Source organism: Eurosta solidaginis, chromosome 1, assembly GCF_040869045.1.
Source record: "Eurosta solidaginis isolate ZX-2024a chromosome 1, ASM4086904v1, whole genome shotgun sequence".
NCBI classification, from domain to species: domain Eukaryota; kingdom Metazoa; phylum Arthropoda; class Insecta; order Diptera; family Tephritidae; genus Eurosta; species Eurosta solidaginis.
The window spans coordinates 381,059,411-381,073,189 of record NC_090319.1 but is presented as its reverse complement, the minus strand read 5'-3'; the positions used below and the strand labels follow the sequence as shown (position 1 = coordinate 381,073,189).

General features: G+C 34.4%; 1 protein-coding gene across 8 annotated transcripts in view; it reads left to right on the top strand.

The window, feature by feature from the left end:
• The window catches only part of cv-c (crossveinless c), a 592,078-nt gene that overhangs the window by 495,950 nt on the left and 82,349 nt on the right, over positions 1 to 13,779 (top strand). The window lies entirely within an intron of this gene.

The following is a 13,779-nucleotide window of genomic DNA, read 5'->3' as shown; positions in this document are numbered from 1 at the left end:
TGATGATTGAAGTGTGGGAAATACGTTTCAATAGGAAACACACACACACAGAATTTGTTTTTTATATATATAGATAACATAAATCAAAGTGTTAAGTTTTGGTAACGGTAATTTCAAATACTACTGAACGTATTGTACTGCAAATGTCTTTAAAAAAATTTCGCATTTAGCTCTACAAAAATAGTAACTTAAAAATACAACTTACCTATCCATTACTGAAAGACAAAAAATTTAATTTTTATAAATTTTTACATTACGCACAGCATTGCTACGAACGAACGCAAATGCAGTATGGCAATGACAAGAAGTGTGATTGTGAGAGTCCTAAATCAACTGCCCTTTGTTTACCTGGGTAACGCATTGGTTTTCCGTATGTATTGTTGATTGCACCTTACTGATTGATTTAACCTTACTAGGTACTGTTACTTGCGATCTCTAATAAATTTCAGAGAAAAAAAACTTATAATATATTATATTTAAGAAACTAGTCTGCAAGTAGTTTTAATTTACGCCAGCGTCCATATGACGTTATCATATCAAAACCACGCTAAGCATTACAGGCAAGCTCACACTACAAGAATTTGAGTGAGTATGTTTAAAAAAAATGCATTCACTTAGAGTTCAGCTAAAAGCTCTCAATAACAGCAAGACACTGCGTAGTGTGCAACAAATAAATTTTCAAAATACCAATTACCAAATACCAAAAATTATCAGCTTTTGTGTGGTATTGCAATTGCTGTCGCTGCCGATAATTTACGTGCATCATTTTGTAATTTACGTGAAAAGATTTTACATTGAATGATGCACAAAATTTTAACCGAAAGATTCTAAGAATTTATTTTGGTTATCGATGTAAAATGTACATATTTTATAATATTTTTCTGACTTGCGACGCGTCGCATAGCGGTCTGTTTAATTTTCATTGCCAATCACATAAAGCGGCACACTTTGCGGTTACAGTGGCGTGCTAATTTATTGCATTAAGTACTATTTCAAGTGCATTATTTATATTTTTAAATGAGTTCGGCAAGATCGCGGTTGTATTTTTAGATTTTTCATCGGTTTTTAGATATTCACGTATACTTGAAATAAAATGTCTTGTTTATTTTGCTGGCTCTTTTTTCTTGTGAAAAATCTCTTTTTTTTTTTATTACAAAGAAAAATAGAAAAGTATTAAAAAAATATGGCTAGTTATGATTGGGATAATGATATGAATGGTAATGATAAAGGTAATGATTAGGCTAAGTGTGGTCAGGCTAATGATGAAAAGGTGTGGAAGACAGACAATGATGTAGTCACCTACGAAAATAAATAAATTAGCAGAGCAGTTTTTTTGCTACTGTTATCCCTTTCTCCCCAGTTTTGGCCATGATTAAAGTTATTGTTACGACAACGTTAATGTCTATAGTTACGTATAAAACACTGCCATTTTCATGGTTGTGGTTATGAATATGTTCAGGGTTATGATTATGGGGTGGTCTGCGCTGACAGTTACGCTTATAGTTATAGTTTCGGTCACTGCATCAGATACGGTTATATATTTGTTAATCATTTTGCTTTGTTTATTTTCTGATTGGATGGTTAATTGATGAATATTGGGACGATTTTCCTTTATCCCTATATTTATGCTTTTAGTGCCGGTTATGGTCACGGTAAAAGTTATGAATACGATTTACGTAAAAGTCAGATTACGGTTAAAGTCGGTTAAACTGTTTTGTAGGTCAAACATACACTGCACCAATCAAATTTTTATTTTTATTTATTTTCGCTTTTTTTTATTTTTCGTACACTGTCACATTCTGCAAATGCAATTTCCGTTCGGTTCTTAAGCGCAATTTCTGTTTCGGTTTCGATACTTAAAAGCAATTTCAGTTTCAAGTTTGTTCGTAAAAAAAAAACTTAGATTTCCGTTTTATTTCTCAAACGCCGTCTTGGTGTCGGCTTCGTTCTTCAAAAGCAATTTCTGTTCAGTTGTTAAGATTTTGAAAAAGGATTAAGTTTCGCTTTCGTTCTTTAAAAAATTTTTAATTCGTATTCTTTCTCCAAAGTAATTTCCGTTTCGTTCCTGAGAAGAAAGTTCGGTTTTCATTATGCTCCCCAATCCGTTCTATTCATCTTAAGCAATTTGGGCCTCCATTTTTTCCTCAATATCAGTTTCGGTTTCTGTTACGCTCTTAAAATTGAATTTCGATTCCCGTTTTGCTTCTCATAAGCAATGTCGGCACCCGTTTTGTTCATCAAAAGCAATGTCGGCACCCGCTACGTTCCTCAAGAGTAATTTCGGTTCACTTTGTATTCATTTCTAGCAATTTCGGTTTTTGTTTCGTTCCTCAAAAGCAAATTCACTTTCCTTTTTATTACTCAAAAGCAAATTGAGCTGCCGTTTCATTTTTAGAAAACAATTTAGCAATTGTTTTTGTTTTTATCGGCCTATTGCTAAATGATTCAAGGTTCAGGGACTCCCTGCTTCTAAAAAAACTACCAACAATGGTAAGCTAAATATCATATTTTCGAAACACTGTTGCACAAGTCTCTTCCTTTGCGTATACTGAGATGATTTGCTTGTCAAAACTTTTGAGGTACGAAACGGAAACCGAAATCTGTTTGAGGAACGAAACATAAACTGAAATTGCTGTTGATTGTTTTCAAGGGTCGATTCGAACTCAAGGCCAGAACAATAATTTTTTCTAATGATTATTGTTATGTTTTAATTTTTCTTTAATTCAATAATTGTAGTTTGTTTTTGGAATAGTAAGTAGAAAATTTTTCAGACAACCTGCCATAGCTGCGCAGATAGATCCATTTCGAAGGGTGCTAAGCTTTCATCATCAGTACGCTTTAGGCATGCTGCGATAACCATTTAGCTATACAGCGGTGGTTTTGTTTGTATAATAAATTGCTACTTCTATTCCTTTTTACCAACTATATTTATTCAGTGTTGCGCCATCTGTTGCAAATCACTGATAATGCTGGATTTGTTTTTGTCAATTACTTTGTTTGACATTCCCAAGTGCTCTTGGTTTATTAACAATTGTTTTTGTTTTTATCAGCCTATTGATAAATTATTCAAGGTTCGATTCGAGCTCAAGGCCAGAACAATAATTTTTTCTAATCATAATTATTGTTATTTTTTAACGCTGCGCTAACCGCGTGCCTAAAGCGTACTGATGATGAAGGCTTAGCACACTTCGAAATGGATCTATCTGCGTAGCTATGGCAGCTTGTCTGAAAAAATGTTTACTTACTATTCCAAAAAAAAACTAAAATTTTTCAACTATAGAAAAATGAAAAAATAACAATAATTATCATTAGAAAAAATTATTGTTCTGGCCTTGAGCTCGAATCGAACCTTGGAAAAAATTTAGATTTCCGTTTTGCTCCTCAACAGCAATTTCAGTTTCTGTTTAGTTCCTCAAACCGATTTCGGTTTCCGTTTCGTTCCTCAAAAGTTTTGACAAGCAAATCATCTCAGTATACGTAAAGGAAGAGACTTGTGCAACATTTTTTCGAAAATATGATATCTAGCTTACCCATTGTCGGTAGTTTTTTTTAGAAGCAGGGAGTCCCTTTCCGAAAAATAGAAAAGTTTCTTAGGAAAAAGTGCTATTTTGTCATTGGAAAACTACGATAAGTTTATTTTAAACTGAATTTTTGATCTCAAACCTATAAAACCAGACGACATTTAGATTTGTGTGTAATTTTATTATTTAATACTATTGAGCTTCCTTCACCCAAAGTATTTAGTTTTAAAATCCAACATAATACCAAATTTCAAAAAAGTCTTTAGGTACTATGTACAACAAGATGAGCCAAAGGCAATTTCTTCCGTTATCTATTTATCTAAACAAATTTTATGAAGCTTTCACCACTGTACGTGCATTTAAAAATAAATCCCCAAACAAAACTACAGAATTTCGTAAATGATGTGTAAATGTGTACTGAATTATTAATATTATGCAAAGGCGCTGAAAGCCAATTGCCGCATGCCGCCCTACATTTCTCACACCTTAAGCGCGCAATTAGAAGAAAAAAAAAAAAGCGCATAGTTAGTAGCCAAAGTATTTTTGATAAATAAAAAATATGTTGCTCATAATTTCTCAAATCAAATTCAAATGTTCGCACATATTTAATAGAAAAATTTGCTAAAAATAAAAGGGAAAAAATGTAATCTGAAAAAAAAAACGCGAATTTGTTGCGGCGCTAATTTTTTCACTAATATGCGTTGTTTTGCTTTGCACGTAACCCAACTTAACTCAAGGCAACAGTAAAAACACTTTAAAGTATAAATCTTGTTAATCTTTCATATATGCAAGTAGAGCCCATTGTTTACATAACATTCTAATTTGTTGCAAATTTTGCGTTTAAATCAACTTTTATTACATATTTACATAGTATATTACTGTTTTAGAGTCAATCGACACCGTCCCGCATGTGAAGTTGCACAAGAGTGTATTAAGTATCAAACTGACATAAAAGTGAGAGGTAAATAAACCCTACTAATAAAAGATCTAATTGTAGACTAATCCATTAGTTTTAAAATCGATCATTAACCTCAGTATATACCAGAGCTCCTCAAAACTGCAAGTGTGACTGTGTTAGTAAAAGCAAAGAGGATAAATATAATAAGAGCCACCAGTCTGCTACGAGTGGCGAGTAACTAGCTGGAAATTTAAAAAATGTATGCCTAATGTTTTCTAAGAGGGACATTTTTAATTGTCTCGCATTTATCCATGCCGTGTAGACACCTTGTGCAACTGTGATCTTAGGAAGGAGAATTAATTAATTAATCAAATACAGTCGGAAAAATAAACACATGTACCCCTCGAAAATGTGTAGAAGACATTTTATGCACATCTCGCCCAAGAAAAAAAAAAACCCAGCGACTACCTCGAAGAAAACATTTAGCAAATGGCTACAAGTAACGAGCGACGTCTCTTATTATATTTATCCTCTTTGGCAAAAGTACTATCATCGTTATGGTACTGGTTTAGTCGTTGATAAACGAGCAATGCAGCAAGACGAATGCACGCTATGAAAATATTATTTTATTACATGAGAGTACCAAAGAATTAAAATAAAATATAATGCCAATATTTAAAAGCTTAAAATTCCGCGCCTAAGTTTTCTTGCAAGGTATGTTATTTTAAAATGCGTAGCTAAACAATAGTAGCCCCTGATGCTGCTGCTCCGCTAGTTCAGTGCCGAATAACATATTAAATAAACAAAATAACGAAGCAATCCGTGTGAATCGAATATGGAAACTCATCGCCTCACCAGACTTTATATCGGCTTTTATACTCTGGCGGAGCGAGAGTGTCCTCACCTGGAGGTTTGTAAATATCTCCCGTGTTTATAAGTTATCCCATTCTGGAAGCCTCATCTAATTTACAGCATTCGTTTACTTATACACTGTTGACTATTATATTCTCAAAAGCATTAGGCTCAGAGTTGGTATATGTGTAGCAAGGTACTATTCACTGGTCTCTCAAAACTCGGATTAGTTTTTGAAATTTTTTTTCCGAATGATATTTCAAATTTTCTTGAATATAAAAATAAAGTTATGTGATCTTCGTATGGAAAAAACGCTTTTCGCAAAAACAAACTGTACAAAATCTATGCATAGTTACAAAATTCATGGGAGAAATTTGTCATTATGACAAATAAAAAAAAAAACAGAATTTAGTGGCCGAAATTTGATAACACTTGTCAATGCTATTTTCGTAAACGCTGCTCTATATGTATTACCTTTTTTGTTGCAAATATTCCCTCTTGGGACATAAGTGTGTATGTGTGTTTTCTATGCATGCACACTTATAGCGTTTTCTTTTCTGAAATAAATTGTTGCCTAAGTAAATGGTAAAGCCTTAATAGAGTTACCCCTACCCCAGAAAATTTTCAACATTTATAGTGCATACAAAGAACATTTCAACTCGCCATATTCACTCATATTAACAGAGTATATGTGGAAATTAAGAGCGAATTGAGAGTTTCACAGAGTTGCACTGCCACACCGCCATGTTAAGCAGGAGTCATTGGTGCCGTATGTCGTATCGCTGTAGTCGTATCCCTAACGTAATCAGCTGTTTATGGTTACAACGGTAAATCAAAAACCAATTGGTTGGCTACGATACGTTACGACCTTAGCGGCACCAATAATCGATTGCATTGATTCCCATAAGGTTGGTCGAATCAGCTGTTATAAGGTTACCGATACGGTTAGCGATAAAGCACCAATGTCTGCAGCTTTATACAGGGTAAAAGTGTAACGCTTTTGCGTTGTGAGCAGGCAGCAACGAAATACCTCGTAAATGCCTTGCCTTTTTTTTAGAATAGAACAACAACCCTTGCGCGGCGTACAAAAAGCGTAACACTTTAGCCAGAAAAGAAAACGTTATTAGTTTTTAGCATACTTGCGCATCCCTAGAGGTTTGAGTATAGTACTGAAGTGAGTTTTCATATATGTAAATACTAGTTCAAGTTTCACGCCATCATTAACCATGTATGTACTTATCGAGGTGTTAGAACGGCAAGAGACATATTCTTTAGGAGGGCCTAATTTGTTATACGGAACATTGTTGCATATATGAACAATTTATAAACAAATCACAACCCAGCATACATTCGTAGTCAATATGAGCTCATTTAGAATACAGATATGAATGCAGTTTCTGTTGATGATCGTCCGATATAAGCTCAGCTTCATATATGATATAAGCCTTAATATTATTTATATAAGACACATATCTGCGTCATAAACAGCTCATTTTCGACACCTTTTGGGGTCCGAAAAAACTCTATGAAGCTTTGTGGAGCCATTTATGAATGTTATAGTTCTCATACAAATATTGCATACCTTGTGGATAAGACGAGTGTGATAACTTCTGCATAGACACCAAAATTACAAATAGAACTGGTCACCTGATTTTTAATTTACTATCGTGGTCTCATTCTGTATCTTTTTCTATCACCCGTTGAAAATAACAGGCCCTATATGCCATCTTGAACATTCTGTCAGGCAGTTGACGGATACGATATCACACTTGTTTTATACGCTTTGATTGCATATTTATTTCAAAATGAAGTTGAAAATTTTCCTTTACAAGATATGAAAATTTGTTCCAAGCTTGCTTTTTTGTATATACTTTCTGAGCATACGGCTCATAATTTGCATCATAAAAGACTCCTACATAATCACATTTTAGATTTCTAATTATGACCGTTACCAGAATGTTTGAGCGGAAGTTGAAATATGTAGACTATTAAATGTACAGAAAGTTGAATGCTAGTGCACTGAGATATGTAGTGGGCTACTTTGGAATTTTTCTCAAATAATTCCATCAATACCACCCGAAACTAGGAACGTAATTTGTGCACTTGTCTTTTGAAGCGTCCTTGGCAACGAGACATACCTTGCTTTCACTATCTATATGTCATCGCAGCTTTTGCTTTTTGTTTGTACTCAGTGAGTCTTTGTGCATGTGTGAGTCCATGTACAAATCCTCTTGCTGAACAACCCACAGAGTATTTAATAGTTAGCAATCGTATTTTGCCAACGTGTTGCTTCACTTGTTGCTTTTCCACACAAAATATAATAGCTTTTGTTTTAGCTAGATTCTAACTGCGCCCTTTTCGCAAATAAAAAAACACATACAAACATATTTAAACACATAAAAAAGAGCAAAATGCAAATGCGCATACGAAAAGTGGTTGCAAATTCCAATACACACAAAAAGAAATGTCCTTCGCTTCCATGTATGTATGTCATTTGCATAAACTGTAATATTTCAAAAATAGTAACATTAATTAGATTCACTTGGCTTGCCAGCTTTGTTACATTAATCTTCCCTTGAGTATGCATAAGACTTTTAAATAGAAAATGGTAACTATTCTTGCGTCATTGAGTTAAATTTTTTGTCAACATTTTCAAACTGAAGTAGGGCAATCGCTTACACAGAAATACATATTTTTTATAACTGTCTTTTTAGGAATATCCCTACGTTGAAATTTTGTATTGTAATACCTTTTGCATCTTTTTACACTCAGTTGAGCAGAGCTCACAGAGTATATTAACTTTGATTGGATAACGGTTGGTTGTACAGGTATAAAGGAATCGAGATAGATATAGACTTCCATCTATCAAAATCATTAGTATCAAAAAAAAAAATCGATTGAGCCATGTCCGTCTGTCCGTTAACACGATAACTTGAGTAAATTTTGAGGTATCTTGATAAAATTTGGTACGTATGTTGCTGGGCACTCATCTCAGATCGCTATTTAAAATGAACGATATCGGACAATAACCACGCCCACTTTTTCTATATCGAAAATTACGAAAAATCGAAAAAGTGCGATAATTCATTACCAAATACGGATTAAGCGATGAAACTTGGTAGGTGAGTTGAACTTATGACGCAGAATAGAAAACTAGTAAAATTTTGGACAATGGGCATGGCACCGCCCACTTTTAAAAGAAGGTAACTTAGAAGTTTTGCAAGCTGTAATTTGGCAGTCGTTGAAGACATCATGATGAAATTTGGCAGGAACGTTACCCTTACTACTATATGTCTGCTTAATAAAAATTATCAAAATCGGAGAACGACCACGCCCACTTTTTAAAAAAATTTTTTTTTTAATTCAAATTTTAAAAGAAAAGTTAATATATTTACAGTATATAAGTAAATTATGTCAACATTCAACTCCAGTAATGATATGGTGCAACAAAATACAAAAATAAAATAAAATTTCAAAATGGGCGTGGCTCCGCCCTTTTTCATTTAATTTGTCTAGGATACTTTTAATGCCATAAGTCGAACAAATATTTACCAATCCTTGTGAAATTTGGTAGAGGCTTAGATTCTAGGACGATAACTGTTTTCTGTGAAAAAGGGCGAAATCGGTTGAATCCACGCCCAGTTTTTATACACAGTCGACCGTCTGTCCTTCCGCTCGGCCGTTAACACGATAACTTGAGCAAAAATCGATATATCTTTACTAAGCTTAGTTCACGTACTTATCTGAACTCACTTTCTATTGGTGTAAAAAATGGCCGAAATCCGACTATGACCACGCCCACTTTTTCCATCTCGAAAATTACGAAAAATTAAAAAAAAAATGCCATAATTCTATACCAAATACGAAAAAAGGGATGAAACATGGTAATTGGATTGGTTTATTGACGCAAATTATAACTTTAGAAAAAAACTTTGTGAAACAGGTGTGACACCTACCATATTAAGTAGAAGAAAATGGGAAAGTTCTGTATGGCGAAATCAAAAGCCCTTGGAATCTTGGCAGGAATACTTTTCGTGGTATTACATATATAAATAAATTAGCGGTACCCGACAGAAGATGTTCTGGATCACCGTGGTCCACATTTTGGTCGATATCTCGAAAACGCCTTCACATATACAAATAAGGGCTACTCCCTTTTAAAACCCTCATTAATACTTTTAATTTGATACCCATACCGTACAAACACATTATAGGGTCACCCCTGGTCCACCCTTATTGCGATATCTCGAAAAGGCGTCCACCTATAGAACTAAGGCCCACGCCCTTTTAAAATACTCATTTACACCTTTCATTTGATATCCATATTGTACAAACGCTTTCTAGAGTCACCCCTGGTCCACGTTTATGGCGATATCCCGAAAAGAACTAAGGCCCACTCCCTTTTAAAATACTCATATCGTACAAACAAATTCTAGAGTCAGGCCCGGTCCACCTTTATGGCGATATCCCTAAATGGCGTCCATCTATATAACTATGGCCCAATTCCTCTTAAAATACTCTTTAATGCCTTCCATTTGATACACATGTCATACAAACACATTCCAGGGTTACCCTAGCTTCTCTTTACAACATGGTGATTTTCCCTTACTTTGTCTCCACAGCTCTCAACTGAGTATGTAATGTTCGGTTACACCCGAACTTAGCCTTCCTTACTTGTTTCATTTTAATTTGGAAAACTCAAGTTTGTGTGTGCAACTTTAATGCTAAAAATATTTATTCTTTGAATTATGTCCTTTTTAGCAAAAGAGATGTTATTTATGATTTCTTTTGAAGTTGAATTTTCGTTTAAAGAATAAGGTCACTTGCCCTCAAAAGGGTCAGAACTCTGAGAAGTACCATTAGTTATATAAAATTAGTTAAGTTACACGCGCCGCTTAAGAAAGTCCTTCAGTTTTACGCTTAAAAAGTGTAAAGCGGTCAACACTGGCTAGAGACAACGTTCGAATGATAAACCCAGAGACCCAAATAGTTTTAGTATTTCAATTAAAAATAATGAAAATTTTAAATAATTTTTCCTAGCAAAAATTTACAGAAAGTGATGAACAATCTACTAAAAGCCCCAAGGGTCTTCCCTAGGAACCCTTATAAACACGAACTTCCCTGAATACCATACTCTAAGTGCCAGAATAATAATCTCTCTGCAGGGGTTTTCATCCCTCGGAGAACTTTCTAAATTCGATTATTGACAGGGAAGGGATGTGATTAGCATTCTCTGTATATAGCTGCGAACAGAAAAATAGCAGAGGCAAATTTTCTCAAATTTCGTCAAATAAATTCTTATTTTTTCTCATAAATAATAAATTTTACACTTGTAGAAGTAAAATACAAAACACTCCTTGGAAAAAAAATTGTCAAAAATCAATGCGAAGTTTGAGAGACCTATAATTAGAACTTTGTTGGACTAAAATTGATTGGGCTACAAAACTGCATACTCATAAATATTTCGAAATTTTTGGAAAATGTTCTCGTATTTTCGAAATTTCGTGAAGACTTCGTCGAATTGATTTGTACAGTTTCAGTTCCAAAATTAATTGAAATGTTTTCTAAAAGTATCGGGCATAAGGATATTAATTTCATTTACGAAATTTTACAAAAACTAATTAAAAAATTTCCTACTCGATGACGTCACCATGGTAGTGCTTCAAAAGCACAAAATCTTGGGGATCGAATTGCCCTCTAGCTGCCGAGGGCCTTTTACCACAAGGCTAGAAGGGATCTACGGTGATTTTTATTAGCAAAGCGAAAATATGCACGTACTAAAATTGTGAATTTTCTTGAGAGGCTTTTGAACATCGTTAGCACTCGCAGAACCAAATCTTTCTAAAGCCCTGCATGCATATGTATGTTAGCGACGATCAACATAAACTGTCAACCATAACCTCACTGGCTCCGTACAGATAAATCTTCTTCAGATTTCCTTCTAAACATAGAGGTGCCTTCATCAACACAGAAACCAGCACAATTTTCAAGGTTATATAGCGAACTGAAGTCTTGTCAGTGAAGGTAATGGCTTAGAGCTCCTCTCCATGAAGGAAGGTGCCTAGGCGTCGAAGCAGACAGCACGGTAAACCGGTGATGAAGAATGGAGAAGCCAAACATTGTTTTTTACTCTGCAGGAAATGGAGTACTAGAAACTGGGGCCTAAAACTCATCGGCTTTTACACCTCGGTCAAACGACACATACTATCACATGTACTTAGCAAAATAAAAAATCCTTTATCTTCACATACGCTCATCAGCTATATTGTTCAGCAATTCAACGATGTGAGCCTACATCATGGAACAACACAAAATTTATGTGATTGCACTTTCCCATACGTACCTCTGGGCTTGAATCTGAAACGAAACAAGGTTGGCTACAGTAAGATCGTTAGCATGTTTACCCACAATAAACATTCATAAGAACTTAGTGGTGAAGTTTCAGCCAATATAATATATAAGGAGGGAGCAGGCCTAAAATGGACTGCGTTGATGCAGTGATCTCTATCAAACAGTTTAAAGTTGCGCTCTCCCTCCGTCTCGTCAACTCCACTAGAATCTTTAGGGATGTACTAGGAATAGCGAAGGCTAATTTCCTCCTGTGTTTAAATCCTGTAATTGGTCGGTAAACACGCATATACTCAGACAGTCAAGCGACGTTCATAACGCCGAATACGCCTTTAAAGTCCGCTTATGCGTTTGATAGCTGCAGAAATGAGATTTTATTAGGCAATGAAAAAGCAAATGAACTATCAGTGTGTAGCCAGAGCATCGGTAGAGATCACTAAGGCGGTTACAGTGCGTCAATAAATCGAGACTTACATAAGAAATTCAAGAAACCAGCATTTCAATATACGGACACCAAACAAGCATAGCTTGTTTGCGACCAAAATATAATCGACCAAATATGAACGGTCAGGTCAGGTCTCTCCGGACGAACAGCAAAGCAAATAACCAACCAAATGAAGTCGTAGGTAGCCTCTTCTGTTTGATACATTTGTGTTTGATGTTTTGGAGCTCTTTTTTTTTTTTGCTGATATAAAGCGTTCATATCAGACATTAATATAGCTATGTTGAACCAGTTCCACAAGGAAGGTAATGAGTAGGTATGCAGCTCTACTTATTCTAATACTGGTAATCATCTGAATTGAATGTAGCAAAACTTTAAACTGCTTTCAGATCTTAGTATAGATAAAAGAGGATGGCACCCTCTGTTGGTGAATTAGGGAGAAATAGTGTATAATAGTATGTATCATTGGTGAAATACAGGCGTTTTTGATTAAAGCACCTGAAATGCAAATTTTTGTTATAAGTATGTTTAATAAATTTATGTTTTTTTTTTCATGTTTTTCAATTTAATTTCCCGCCGCTAACGCATTATTTGCTTAATCATTTTCGAAGGACAAAAATCAGCGCAGACACTTTTTTATTTATCATGTTTATAATTTTATTATTGTAAACACAATAAAACGCAATGTAGAATTGCAATTTCAATTTCACATTTTATTTCAAATTGAATTAAATTTTTATATATATATTTTCTTCTTTTTTTTTTTTAAGTGCAATACACATTTGTGCAGCGATTGAATTGTTTCATTGGCTAGACAATCTTTTTATGATAAACAATTCTTATGTTTCTTAAAAATAATTGCCACTATTAAATGCAATTAATCAGTTGTTATATAGAATTTGTATAGCCATGTCATGTCTGAGTGTTGGTAACCTCAAATGTCTGTCGGTGTGTTAAGTTGTCTTACATTCAATGCATAAGATTTATGCGCAAAAAGTCATTGGTCAAAATACTACTAAGATGAAAGCTTCTATTACGATATGCAACTATGTGCGTATGTATGTGTATGCCTAGCATTCGGCGCGTGATAAATACAAAGCATTTTGATTTAATAATTCATTGTGTTGAAGTATGAGACCTACATACATCTAACTTCTTAATAGTACACATTTATGTGTGTATATTATACAGTATATATACTAACATATGAATGGCGTAAGACGTGAACATTTGCGGAACTGCTAACGACGGCATTGTTGTGAAATATATAAGATTTGAAATGTACAAAATCCTTTACTCAATAATAAAGTTATTTTTTTTTATACTCAGTTGAGCAGAGCTGACAGAGTATATTAAGTTTGATTGGATAACGGTTGGTTGTACATATATAAAGGAATCGAGATAGATATAGACTTCCATATATCAAAATAATCAGGATCGAAAAAAAATTAGATTGAGCCATGTTCGTCCGTCCGTCCGTCCGTCCGTTAACACGATAACTTGAGTAAATTTTGAGGTATCTTGATGAAATTTGGTATGTAGGTTCCTGAGCACTCATCTCAGATTGCTATTTAAAATGAACGATATCGGACTATAACCTCGCCCACTTTTTCGATATCGAAAATTACGAAAAATGAAAAAATGCCATAATTCTATACCAAATACGAAAAAAGGGATGAAACATGGTAAGGTAATTGGATTGTTTTATTGACGCGAAA